Source organism: Rattus norvegicus, chromosome 8, assembly GCF_036323735.1.
Source record: "Rattus norvegicus strain BN/NHsdMcwi chromosome 8, GRCr8, whole genome shotgun sequence".
NCBI classification, from domain to species: domain Eukaryota; kingdom Metazoa; phylum Chordata; class Mammalia; order Rodentia; family Muridae; genus Rattus; species Rattus norvegicus.
The window spans coordinates 24,386,073-24,398,773 of NC_086026.1; positions in this window are offsets into that span (position 1 = coordinate 24,386,073).

Consider the following 12,701-nt stretch of genomic DNA (forward strand, 5'->3'; position numbering starts at 1 on the left):
CTGGCTAAGGGTTTATCTATCTTGTTGATTTTCTCAAAGAACCAACTTTTGGTTCTGTTGATTCTTTCTATGGTCCTTTTTGTTTCTACTTGGTTGATTTCAGCTCTGAGTTTGATTATTTCTTGCCTTCTACTCCTCCTGGGTGTATTTGCTTCTTTTTGTTCTAGAGCTTTTAGGTGTGCTGTCAAGCTGCTGACATATGCTCTTTCCTGTTTCTTTCTGCAGGCACTCAGCGCTATGAGTTTTCCTCTTAGCACAGCTTTCATTGTGTCCCATAAGTTTGGGTATGTTGTACCTTCATTTTCATTAAATTCTAAAAAGTTTTTAATTTCTTTCTTTATTTCTTCCTTGACCAGGTTATCATTGAGTAGAGCAGTGTTCAATTTCCACGTATATGTGGGCATTCTTCCCTTATTGTTATTGAAGACCAGTTTTAGGCCGTGGTGGTCCGATAGCACGCATGGGATTATTTCTATCTTTCTGTACCTGTTGAGGCCCGTTTTTTGACCAATTATATGGTCAATTTTGGAGAAAGTACCATGAGGAGCTGAGAAGAAGGTATATCCTTTTGCTTTAGGATAGAATGTTCTATAAATATCCTTTAAGTCCATTTGGCTCATGACTTCTCTTAGTCTGTCTACATCTCTGTTTAATTTCTGTTTCCATGATCTGTCCATTGATGAGAGTGGGGTGTTGAAATCTCCCACTATTATTGTGTGAGGTGCAATGTGTGTTTTGAGCTTTAGTAAGGTTTCTTTTACATATGTAGGTGCCCTTGTATTTGGGGCATAGATATTTAGGATTGAGAGTTCATCTTGGTGGATTTTTCCTTTGATGAATATGAAGTGTCCTTCCTTATCTTTTTTGATGACTTTTAGTTGAAAATTGATTTTATTTGATATTAGAATGGCTACTCCAGCTTGCTTCTTCTGACCATTTGCTTGGAAAATTGTTTTCCAGCCTTTCACTCTGAGGTAATGTCTGTCTTTGTCTCTGAGGTGTGTTTCCTGTAGGCAGCAGAATGCAGGGTCCTCGTTGCGTATCCAGTTTGTTAATCTATGTCTTTTTATTGGGGAGTTGAGGCCATTGATATTGAGAGATATTAAGGAATAGTGATTATTGCTTCCCGTTATATTCATATTTGGAAGTGAGGTTATGTTTGTGTGCTTTCATTCTCTTTGTTTTGTTGCCAAGATGATTAGTTTCTTGCTTCTAGGGTATAGCTTGCCTCCTTATGTTGGGCTTTACCCTTTATTATCCTTTGTAGTGCTGGACTTGTAGAAAGATATTGTGTAAATTTGGTTTTGTCATGGAATATCTTGGTTTCTCCATCTATGTTAATTGAGAGTTTTGCAGGATACAGCAACCTGGGCTGGCATTTGTCTTCTCTTAGGGTCTGTATGACATCTGTCCAGGATCTTCTGGCCTTCATAGTTTCTGGCGAAAAGTCTGGTGTGATTCTGATAGGTCTGCCTTTATATGTTACTTGACCTTTTTCCCTTACTGCTTTTAATATTCTTTCTTTATTTTGTGCGTTTGGTGTTTTGACAATTATGTGACGGGAGGTGTTTCTTTTCTGGTCCAATCTATTTGGAGTTCTGTAGGCTGCTTGTATGCCTATGGGTATCTCTTTTTTTAGGTTAGGGAAGTTTTCTTCTATGATTTTGTTGAAGATATTTACTGGTCCTTTGAGCTGGGAGTCTTCACTCTCTTCTATACCTATTATCCTTAGGTTTGATCTTCTCATTGAGTCCTGGATTTCCTGTATGTTTTGGACCAGTAGCTTTTTCTGCTTTACATTATCTTTGACAGTTGAGTCAATGATTTCTATGGAATCTTCTGCTCCTGAGATTCTCTCTTCCATCTCTTGAATTCTGTTGGTGAAGCTTGTATCTACAGCTCCTTGTCTTTTCTTTTGATTTTCTATGTCCAGGGTTGTTTCCATGTGTTCTTTCTTGATTGCTTCTATTTCCATTTTTAATTCCTTCAACTGTTTGATTGTGTTTTCCTGGAATTCTTTCAGGGATTTTTGCGATTCCTCTCTGTAGGCTTCTACTTGTTCTCTAAGGGAGTTCTTTATGTCTTTCATGAAGTTCTCCGGCATCATGATCAAATATGATTTTGAAACTAGGTCTTGCTTTTCTGGTGTGTTTGGATATTCCGTGTTTGCTTTGGTGGGAGAATTGGGCTCCGATGATGCCATGTAGTCTTGGTTTCTGTTGCTTGGGTTCCTGCGCTTGCCTCTCGCTATCAGATTATCTCTAGTGTTACTTTGTTCTGCTATTTCTGACAGTGGCTAGACTGTCCTATAACCTGTGTGTCAGGAGTGCTGTAGACCTGTTTTCCTGTTTTCTTTCAGCCAGTTATGGGGACAGAGTGTTCTGCTTTCGGGCGTGTAGTTTTTCCTATCTACAGGTCTTCAGCTGTTCCTGTGGGCCTGTGTCTTGAGTTCACCAGGCAGGTTTCTTGCAGGGGAAAGTTGGTCCTACCTGTGGTTCCAAGGCTCAAGTTTGCTCGTGGGGTACTGCCTAAGTCCTCTCCGCTGTGGCAGCAACCGGGAAAATCTGTGCCGCTCCTTCCGGGAGCCTCCGTGCACCAGGGTTTCAGATGACGTTTCTTGTTTTCCTCTGGCGCCTGGATGTGCACAGAGTGCAGTCTCTTCTGGTTTCCCAGGCGTGTCCGCCTGTCTGAAGGTTCAGCTCTCCCTCCCACGGGATTTGGGTGCAGAGAACTGTTTATCCGGTCTGTTTCCTTCAGGTTCCGGCAGTGTCTCAGACGCAGGGTTCCTGCCGCTCCCGGGCCCTCCCCTATGGGAACCCAGAGGCCTTATACAGTTGCCTCTTGGGCCAGGGATGTGGGCAGGGGTGGGCAGTGTTGGTGGTCTCCTCCGCTCTGCAGCCTCAGGAGTGCCCACTTGATCAGGCGGTGAGGTCTCTCTCCCACGGGGTTTGGGAGCAGAGACCTGCTGCGGTCCGGGATCCGCCGGTAACTTGAGTATTTCTTATATACATTTCAAGTGTTATTCCCTTTCCCGGTTTCCGGACAAACATCACCCTCCCCCCTCCCCTTCCTTGTGGGTGTTCCCCTCCCAAACCTCCCCCCATTGCCACCCTCCCCGCATAGTCTAGTTCACTGGGGGTTCAGTCTTAGCAGGACCCAGGGCTTCCCCTTCCACTGGTGCTCTTACTAGGATATTCATTGCTACCTATGGGGACAGAGTCCAGGGTCAGTCCATGTATAGTCTTTAGGTAGTGGCTTAGTCCCTGGAAGCTCTGGTTGCTTGACATTGTTGTACTTTTGGGGTCTCGAGCACCTTCAAGCTCTTCCAGTTCTTTCTCTGATTCCTTCAACGGGGGACCTATTCTCAGTTCAGTGGTTTGCTGCTGGCATTCTTCTCTGTATTTGCTGTATTCTGGCTGTGTCTCTCAGGAGCGATCTACATCCGGCTCCTGTCGGTCTGCACTTCTTTGCTTCATCCATCTTGTCTAATTGGGTGGCTGTATATGTATGGGCCACCTGTGGGGCAGGCTCTGAATGGGTATTCCTTCAGTCTCTGTTTTAATCTTTGCCTCTCCCTTCCCTGCCAAGGGTATTCTTTTTCCTCATTTAAAGAAGGAGTGAAGCATTCACATTTTGATCATCCGTCTTGAGTTTCCTTTGTTCTAGGGATCTAGGGTAATTCAAGCATTTGGGCTAATAGCCACTTATCAATGAGTGCATACCATGTATGTCTTTCTGTGAGTGGGTTAGCTCACTCAGGATGATATTTTCCAGTTCCAACCATTTGCCTACGAATTTCATAAACTCGTTGTTTTTGATAGCTGAGTAATATTCCATTGTGTAGATGTACCACATTTTCTGTATCCATTCCTCTGTTGAAGGGCATCTGGATTCTTTCCAGTTTCTGGCTATTATAAATAAGGCTGCGATGAACAAAGTGGAGCACGTGTCTCTTTTATATGTTGAGGCATCTTCTGGTATATGCCCAAGAGAGGTATGGCTGGATCCTCAGGCAGTTCAATGTCCAATTTTCTGAGGAACCTCCAGACTGATTTCCAGAATGGTTTTACCAGTCTGCAATCCCACCAACAATGGAGGAGTGTTCCTCTTTCTCCACATCCTCGCCAGCATCTGCTGTCACCTGAGTTTTTGATCTTAGCCATTCTCACTGGTGTGAGTTGAAATCTCAGGGTTGTTTTGATTTGCATTTCCCTTATGACTAAAGATGTTGAACATTTCTTTAGGTGTTTCTCAGCCATTCAGCATTCCTCAGCTGTGAATTCTTTGTTTAGCTCTGAACCCCATTTTTTAATAGGGTTATCTGTCTCCCTGCGGTCTAACTTCTTGAGTTCTTTGTATATTTTGGATATAAGGCCTCTATCTGTTGGAGATTGGTAAAGATCTTTTCCCAGTCTGCTGGTTGCCGTTTTGTCCTAACCACAGTGTCCTTTGCCTTACAGAAGCTTTGCAGTTTTATGAGATCCCATTTGTCGATACTTGATCTTAGAGCATAAGCCATTGGTGTTTTGTTCAGGAAATTTTATCTAGTGCCCATGTGTTCCAGATACTTCCCTAGTTTTTCTTCTATTAGTTTGAGTGTATCTGGTTTGATGTGGAGGTCCTTTATCCACATGGACTTAAGGTTTGTACAGGGTGATAAGCATGGATCGATCTGCATTCTTCTACATGTTGACCTCCAGTTGAACCAGCACCATTTGCTGAAAATGCTATCTTTTTTCCATTTGATGGTTTTGGCCTCTTTGTCAAAAATCAAGTGCCCATAGGTGTGTGGGATCATTTCTGGGTCTTCAATTCTGTTCCATTGGTCTATCTGTCTGTCTCTGTACCAATACCATGCAGTTTTTATAACTATTGCTCTTTAATACTGCTTGACATCAGGGATAGTGATTCCCCCTGAAGTCCTTTTATTCTTGAGGATAGTTTTAGCTATCCTGGGTTTTTTGTTATTCCAGATGAATTTGCAAATTGTTCTGTCTAACTCTTTGAAGAATTGGATTGGTATTTTGATGGGGATTGCATTGAATCTGTACATCGCTTTTGGTAGAATGGCCATTTTTATTATATTAATCCTGCCAATCCATGAGCACGGGAGATCTTTCCATCTTCTGAGGTCTTCTTCAATTTCTTTCTTCAGAGTCTTGAAGTTCTTATTGTACAGATCTTTTACATGCTTGGTTAAAGTCACACTGAGGTACTTTATATTATTTGGGTCTATTATGAAGGGTGTAGTTACCCTAATTTCTTTCTCAGCTTGTTTCTCTTGGGTGTAGAGGAAGGCTACTGATTTATTTGGGTTAATTTTATACCCAGTCACTTTGCTGAAGGTGTTTATCAGCTTTAGTAGTTCTCTGGTGGAACTTTTGGGATCACTTAAATATACTATCATATCATCTGCAAATAGTGATATTTTTACTTCTTCTTTTCCGATCTCTATCCCCTTGACCTCCTTTTGTTGTTTGATTACTCTGGCTAGAACTTCAAGAACTATATTGAATAAGTAGGAAGAGAGTGGGCTGCCTTGTCTAGTCCCTGATTTTAGTGGGATTGCTTCAAGTTTCTCTCCATTTAGTTTAATGTTAGCAACTGGTTTGCTGTATATGGCTTTTATTATGTTTAGGTATGGGCCCTGAATTCCTATTCTTTCCAGGAATTTTATGATGAAGGGGTGTTGAATTTTGTCAAATGCTTTCTCAGCATCTAATGAAATGATCATGTGGTTTTGTTCTTTCAGTTTGTTTATATAATGGATCATTTGATGGTTTTCCGTATGTTAAACCATCCCTGCATGCCTGGGATGAAGCGTACTTGATCATGGTGGATGATTGTTTTGATGTGCTCTTGGATTCGGTTTGCCAGAATTTTATTGAGTATTTTTGCGTCGATATTCATAAGGGAAATTGGTCTGAAGTTCTCTTTCTTTGTTGGGTCTTTGTGTGGTTTAGGTATAAGTGTAATTGTGGCTTCATCGAAGGAATTCGGTAGTGCTCCATCTGTTTCAATTTTGTGGAATAGTTTGGATAATATTGGTATGAGGTCTTCTATGAAGGTCTGATAGAATTCTGCACTAAAACTGTCTGGACCTGGGCTCTTTTTGGGTGGGAGACCTTTAATGACTGCTTCTATTTCCTTAGGAGTTATGGGGTTTTTTATCTGGTTTATCTGTTCCTGATTTAACTTCGGTACCTGGTATCTTTCTAGGAAATTGTCCATTTCCTGCAGATTTTCAAGTTTTGTTGAATATAGGCTTTTATAGTAAGATCTGATGAGTTTTTTAATTTCCTCTGAATCTGTAGTTATGTCTCCCTTTTCATTTCTGATTTTGTTAATTTGGACACACTCTCTGTGTCCTCTCGTTAGTCCGGCTAAGGGTTTATCTATCTTGTTGATTTTCTCAAAGAACCAACTTTTGGTTCTGTTGATTCTTTCTATGGTCCTTTTTGTTTCTACTTGGTTGATTTCAGCTCTGAGTTTGATTATTACCTGCCTTCTTCTCCTCCTGGGTGTATTTGCTTTTTTTTTGTTTTAGAGCTTTTAGGTGTGTTGTCAAGCTGCTGACATATGCTCTTTCCTGTTTCTTTCTGCAGGCACTCAGCGCTATGAGTTTTCCTCTTAGCACAGCTTTCATTGTGTCTCATAAGTTTGGGTATGTTGTACCTTCATTTTCATTGAATTGTAAGAAGTCTTTAATTTCTTTCTTTATTTCTTCCTTGACCAGGTTATCATTGTGTAGAGCATTGTTCAATTTCCACGTATATGTGGGCATTCTTCCCTTATTGTAATTGAAGACCAGCTTTAGGCCGTGGTGGTCTGATAGCACGCATGGGATTATTTCTATCTTTCTGTACCTGTTGAGGCCCATTTTTTGACCAATTATATGGTCAATTTTGGAGAAAGTACCATGAGGAGGTGAGAAGAAGGTATATCCTTTTGCTTTAGGATAGAATGTTCTATAAATATCTGTTAAGTCCACTTGGCTCATGACTTCTCTTAGTCTGTCTATGTCTCTGTTTAATTTCTGTTTCCATGATCTGTCCATTGATGAGAGTGGGGTGTTGAAATCTCCTACTATTATTGTGTGAGGTGCAATGTGTTTTTTGAGCTTTAGTAAGGTTTCTTTTACTTATGTAGTTGCCCTTGTATTTGGGGCATAGATATTTAGGATTGAGAGTTCATCTTGGTGGATTTTTCCTTTGGTTAATATGAAGTGTCCTTCTTTATCTTTTTCGATGACTTTTGTTGAAAATTGATTTTATTTGATATTAGAATGGCTACTCCAGCTTGCTTCTTCCGACCATTTGCTTGGAAAGTTGTTTTCCAGTCTTTCACTCTGAGGTAGTGTCTGTCTTTGTCTCTGAGGTGTGTTTCCTGTAGGCAGCAGAATGCAGGGTCCTCATTCCGTATCCAGTTTGCTAATCTATGTCTTTTTATTGGGGAGTTGAGACCATTGATGTTGAGAGATATTAAGGAATAGTGATTATTGCTTCCTGTTATATTCATATTTGGATGTGAGGTTATGTTTGTGTGCTTTTCTTCTCTTTGTTTTGTTGCCAAGATGATTAGTTTCTTGCTTCTTCTAGGGTATAGCTTGCCTCCTTATGTTGGGCTTTACCCTTTATTATCCTTTGTAGTGCTGGATTTGTAGAAAGATATTGTGTAAATTTGGTTTTGTCATGGAATATCTTGGTTTCTCCATCTATGTTAATTGAGAGTTTTGCAGGATACAGCAACCTGGGCTGGCATTTGTCTTCTCTTACGGTCTGTATGACATCTGTCCAGGATCTTCTGGCTTTCATAGTTTCTGGCGAAAAGTCTGGTGTGATTCTGATAGGTCTGCCTTTATATGTTACTTGACCTTTTTCCCTTACTGCTTTTAATATTCTTTCTTTATTTTGTGCGTTTGGTGTTTTGACAATTATGTGACGGGAGGTGTTTCTTTTCTGGTCCAATCTATTTGGAGTTCTGTAGGCTTCTTGTATGCTTATGGGTATCTCTTTCTTTAGGTTAGGGATGTTTTCTTCTATGATTTTGTTGAAGACATTTACTGGTCCTTTGAGCTGGGAGTCTTCACTCTCTTCTATACCTATTATCCTTAGGTTTGATCTTCTCATTGAGTCCTGGATTTCCTGTATGTTTTGGACCAGTAGCTTTTTCCGCTTTACATTATCTTTGACAGTTGTGTTAATGATTTCTATGGAATCTTCTGCTCCTGAGATTCTCTCTTCCATTTCTTGTATTCTGTTGGTGAAGCTCGTATCTACAGCTCCTTTTCTCTTCTTTTGGTTTTCTATATCCAGGGTTGTTTCCATGTGTCCTTTCTTGATTGCTTCTATTTCCATTTTTAATTCCTTCAACTCTTTGATTGTGTTTTCCTGGAATTCTTTCAGGGATTTTTGTGACTCCTCTCTATGGGCTTCTACTTGTTAGTTATGTTTTTCTGGAATTCTTTTAGGGATTTTTGCGATTCTTCTCTGTAGGCTTCTACTTGTTCTTTAAGGGAGTTCTTCACGTCTTTCTTGAAGTCCTCCAGCATCATGATCAAATATGATTTTGAAACTTGATCTTGCTTTTCTGGTGTGTTTGGCTATTCCGTGTTTGCTTTGGTGGGAGAATTGGGCTCTGATGATGCCATATAGTCTTGGTTTCTGTTGCTTGGGTTCCTGCGCTTGCCTCTCGCCATCAGATTATCTCTAGTGTTACTTTTTCTGCTATTTCTGACAGTGGCTAGACTGTCTTATAAACCTGTGTTTCAGGAGTGCTGTAGACCTGTTTTCCTGTTTCCTTTCAGCCAGTTATGGGGGGACAGAGTGTTCTGCTTTCGGGCGTGTAGTTTTTCCTATCTACAGGTCTTCAGCTGTTCCTGTGGGCCTGTGTCTTGAGTTCACCAGGCAGGTCGCTTGCAGCAGAAAAGTTGGTCTTACCTGTGGTCCCGAGGCTCAAGTTTGCTCGTGGGGTGTTGCTTATGATCTCTCCGCGCCGCAGCAACCAGGAAGATCTCCGCCGCCCTTTAGGGGAGCTTCCATGCACCAGGGTTCCAGATGGCGTTTGGTGTTTTCCTCTGGAATCAGTAATGTGTGCAGAGTGCAGTCTCTTCTGGTTTCCCAGGTGTGTCTGCCTCTCTGAAGGTTTAGCTCTCCCTCCCACGGGATTTGGGTGCAGAGAACTGTTTATCAGGTCGGTCCCTTCAGGTTCCGGCGTTGTCTCAGACGCAGTGGACCTGCTTCTCCTGTGCCCTCCTCTACGGGAACCTAGAGGCCGTATCATCTATCTTCTATACTATCTATCACAAGCTACAACTCTATAGCCTATATCTAATTTTAAAATACATTTTTTATTATATAAAGTCAAATAAGGTATTTGCATGCAAGACTGTAACACAGCTATGTGTGGTAACACATACCTTTGCCACAGTACTGTCCCAAAACAATGAAGATATCAAGTTAAAGATTTGAAATTCTGAAAGTGCTCAAAAAATTTCCTAACTTCTTTGAGTCATTTTGTAAAAATATGTGTTTGTCACAGTAGTAATGTCATACCTGTTCATAAGCCCCAGAAGACCGCCAAGGAGCCAACTCCAATAAAACTGCATTAGGTTCTCTATTACAAGCTCAAGTTTGGGCTCTCCTCTAACCCTGACAGAGGAGGATGGGAAGGTGGAGCAACCCGGAGCCCTCATCAGGATGAGATTTTATAGGGAATGGCAAGCAACCTAGGGGGCTTAGGCCAACAGGTGGGCACTTTGAAACAAAACCATGAACAATCACAAATTGTCTGAAAGTACATCTGAAACAATCAGACTTGTCTTTGATCAATTGGTGCTAGGAAGTAGCTAGGGAATAATTCTAGCCAAGGACAAGTAATGGAGTCCTTCCTGGTACTTGAGTGTAGCTTGGAGTCAGCCTCTCATGCTTTGTTCTTTTAAGATGGAGTTTGGTGCCAAGATGGTGTAGGTTTGGCCTCTCAGTAAACTCTAACTAATATAGCAGGTTTGAATGAAGCCAGAATTTTTGGACTTAACTAAACATCTTTATAGTATTTGCTGCTATTGTGACTGGATAAACCTGATTTTTGTGGGTCAATAATTGAGTAAGAAAGAAAAATGAAGAAATAGCTATGCCTTGTACCTCTTATCCCAGGTTCTAAGGGTAGCTTATGGATAGTTCCTTACCAGTTCTATGAGATTTGAGTAGGGATTACTCCATCACTAGGCAATAGTGGTTCAAATTCTTCATAGGTATCTGCTGTGGTCTTGTTGTCCCTCTCTCTTCTTCTTGTTTCTAGTCTGCTGATTGTCAGACCTAAAGATAAATTTAGTCTTATCTAACCTTTTCCTGTCTGACTCCTAGTATACAGGCCGACACATGGTATGAAATCCCACACCAATAAACCTATAAGAGAAATCTACCTCTCCTAACCTGAAGTTTCTCTTTTAGATCTTCTGTCATATTGTGTGCTGTAACTCTCCAAATTAAACAAAAAACAATTGCATCTGAAGAGCAATTAGTATCTTCAGAATTATGTAATTTTTATGGGACCCATTTCAAGTAAATTAAAAAAAAACCAACTCACAACATGATTATTACACTTGTTTATCATCATCAAACTTAGGGAAAATATTAAAGTACATACTATTGGATTATGTGAATATTTAATGCTTTCTTCTCTGTAGTAAAAGACTCCTTGTACAAGATATCCATGACAGCATAGATTCTCCGTAGCCCCATTAATTTCCTACTTATGTGGTACAAATTTTAACTCTAGGAACTTAGAGATTTAGGTTAGTCCTTAAAGTTTTTGGCAATAGTGGCTATCCCCCACCACTTCATACAAAAACCAAAGGTGGAAGAAACTCCCAAATTTCAAGTGGGAGTATTGGTACTTCGGCATCATTCAGCTTCCTAGGAATATGAACTCTCCAGTCAGATGAGAGGCATAACTAGACAAGATTCTGAAATACAAAAGGATCCCTGAGTTTCCCATCTGTCTCTGTAGTGTTAGATCATAGGAGCTCCCAGGATAGCCACAAACCCAGGCAGCCTCTCCATCCCCACACCTGTTGCAATTCAATCTTTCTGTAGTTTCCATCTTGGGGCTCTCAAAATGACTTTTGAGAAAAAATTTCTGTTTTTATCAAAGGTAATTAGTTTTTTTTCCCTCTACTGAAATTTGTTTCACAAGGACTTGTGTTTCCTAAACCTCCCCTTTCCATCATTTAGTCAATTGTATCAGATTGTGGGTTGGTATTTACATGCAGGTGATGGTGGGCACGAGATAAGGTCAGGCCTGTGATTCGGCAGTGAAAAAGAAAGGGGGGCTGAGGATTTTGGAGACAGGACAGAGAATATGGAGGGGTAAGAAGAAAGGTCGAGGAAGAGAAGGATGAGCCAGATTCGTGTGGCTTTAAATAGTCACAGGTAGCTATGACTATATTCTAAGGTATGTATAATTACATGACAATTTATCTTATCTAGGTGGGCAATTTATATCAATATCAATTGTCTCTAAGTTTATCGTGTGGACATTTTATCAGGTGAGATTTTACTGATAAATTACAATTCTCTAGAGTTTTGCTTTTACCTGTTTACGGGGGTTTGTGACTTAACCACGAGATGTTTGGTCGTTTCATTGGGCTGGTGGCAGGAATCTGCTAAGGGAACTTATAGAATTGGGTGGAGACTCTCAGGAGCTCTGGGCTAGAGAGTTTGCTGAGATAAAAACATCCTGCTGGTTCCACGTGACCTGCAATTGCCAGCACTAGCTTGAGATGGTGTTCCTTTTTAATATTTCTTGCTACATCAGATTCGAATCTGAGCTCCCACCAGTAAGATAAAATGAAATTAACACTTTCCTTTGGTATAAATACAGAATCTATCCTGGCCAAGTTCCTTTGCTAGCCTGTTTTAGACTTAGCAGACTTTTTTTGTCTTAGAAAAAAATGAGGTACTTTTGCTTTGCATTGCTGTTATGTTCTTTTATAAAACACAGATCATTTGTTTCTAATGGGAAGGAACTCTCAGGGCTTGGCTTGTTCAGTAAATATTTAAATTACTTTTTTAAACAAAAAAAGGGTTAGTGTGTATGAAGTGCAGGCATAAGGGTCAGAGAACTCTTGGGGTGGGGTTATCAGTTCTCTTATGGTGAATTCTGTAGACCAGGCCTACATAGCAAGTGTTCTTATTCACTAAGCTATCTTGCTGAACCTGTTCTGTTCTTTAATCCATTATTTCCTGATCACTGATATTCATGAGGACATTAGTGAAAGCCTGAGTGCTCCCCTCACCCCCAATGACTACTGTCATCATGTGTGGGATATATATATATATATATATATATATATATATATATATATATATATATTCATGTTACCTCAGTTTCTCCACTTTCCCACTTAGATTAATGATTCCATCTGTTTCATAGCCCACGTACCAGGCTTCAAAGGTACTCTTTCTTTTTTTTTTTCTCTAAGCAGTTAAGATGCAGTTTTCTGTGCAAGACAATGAAGGCACCATCTTCATGTTAACACAGATATTCTATGTTAAAAGTCAGACCTGAAGAATATCTTCTATCATTTCTACTTTGTTCTCTTTCCTTGACTGTTCAATTCTTCTCATAGATTCCAACTTCTGTGATCCCAGGAAGGTCTCTTCAGCACAGGTCTAGTTAGTAGTCGTCTTCCTCATGTA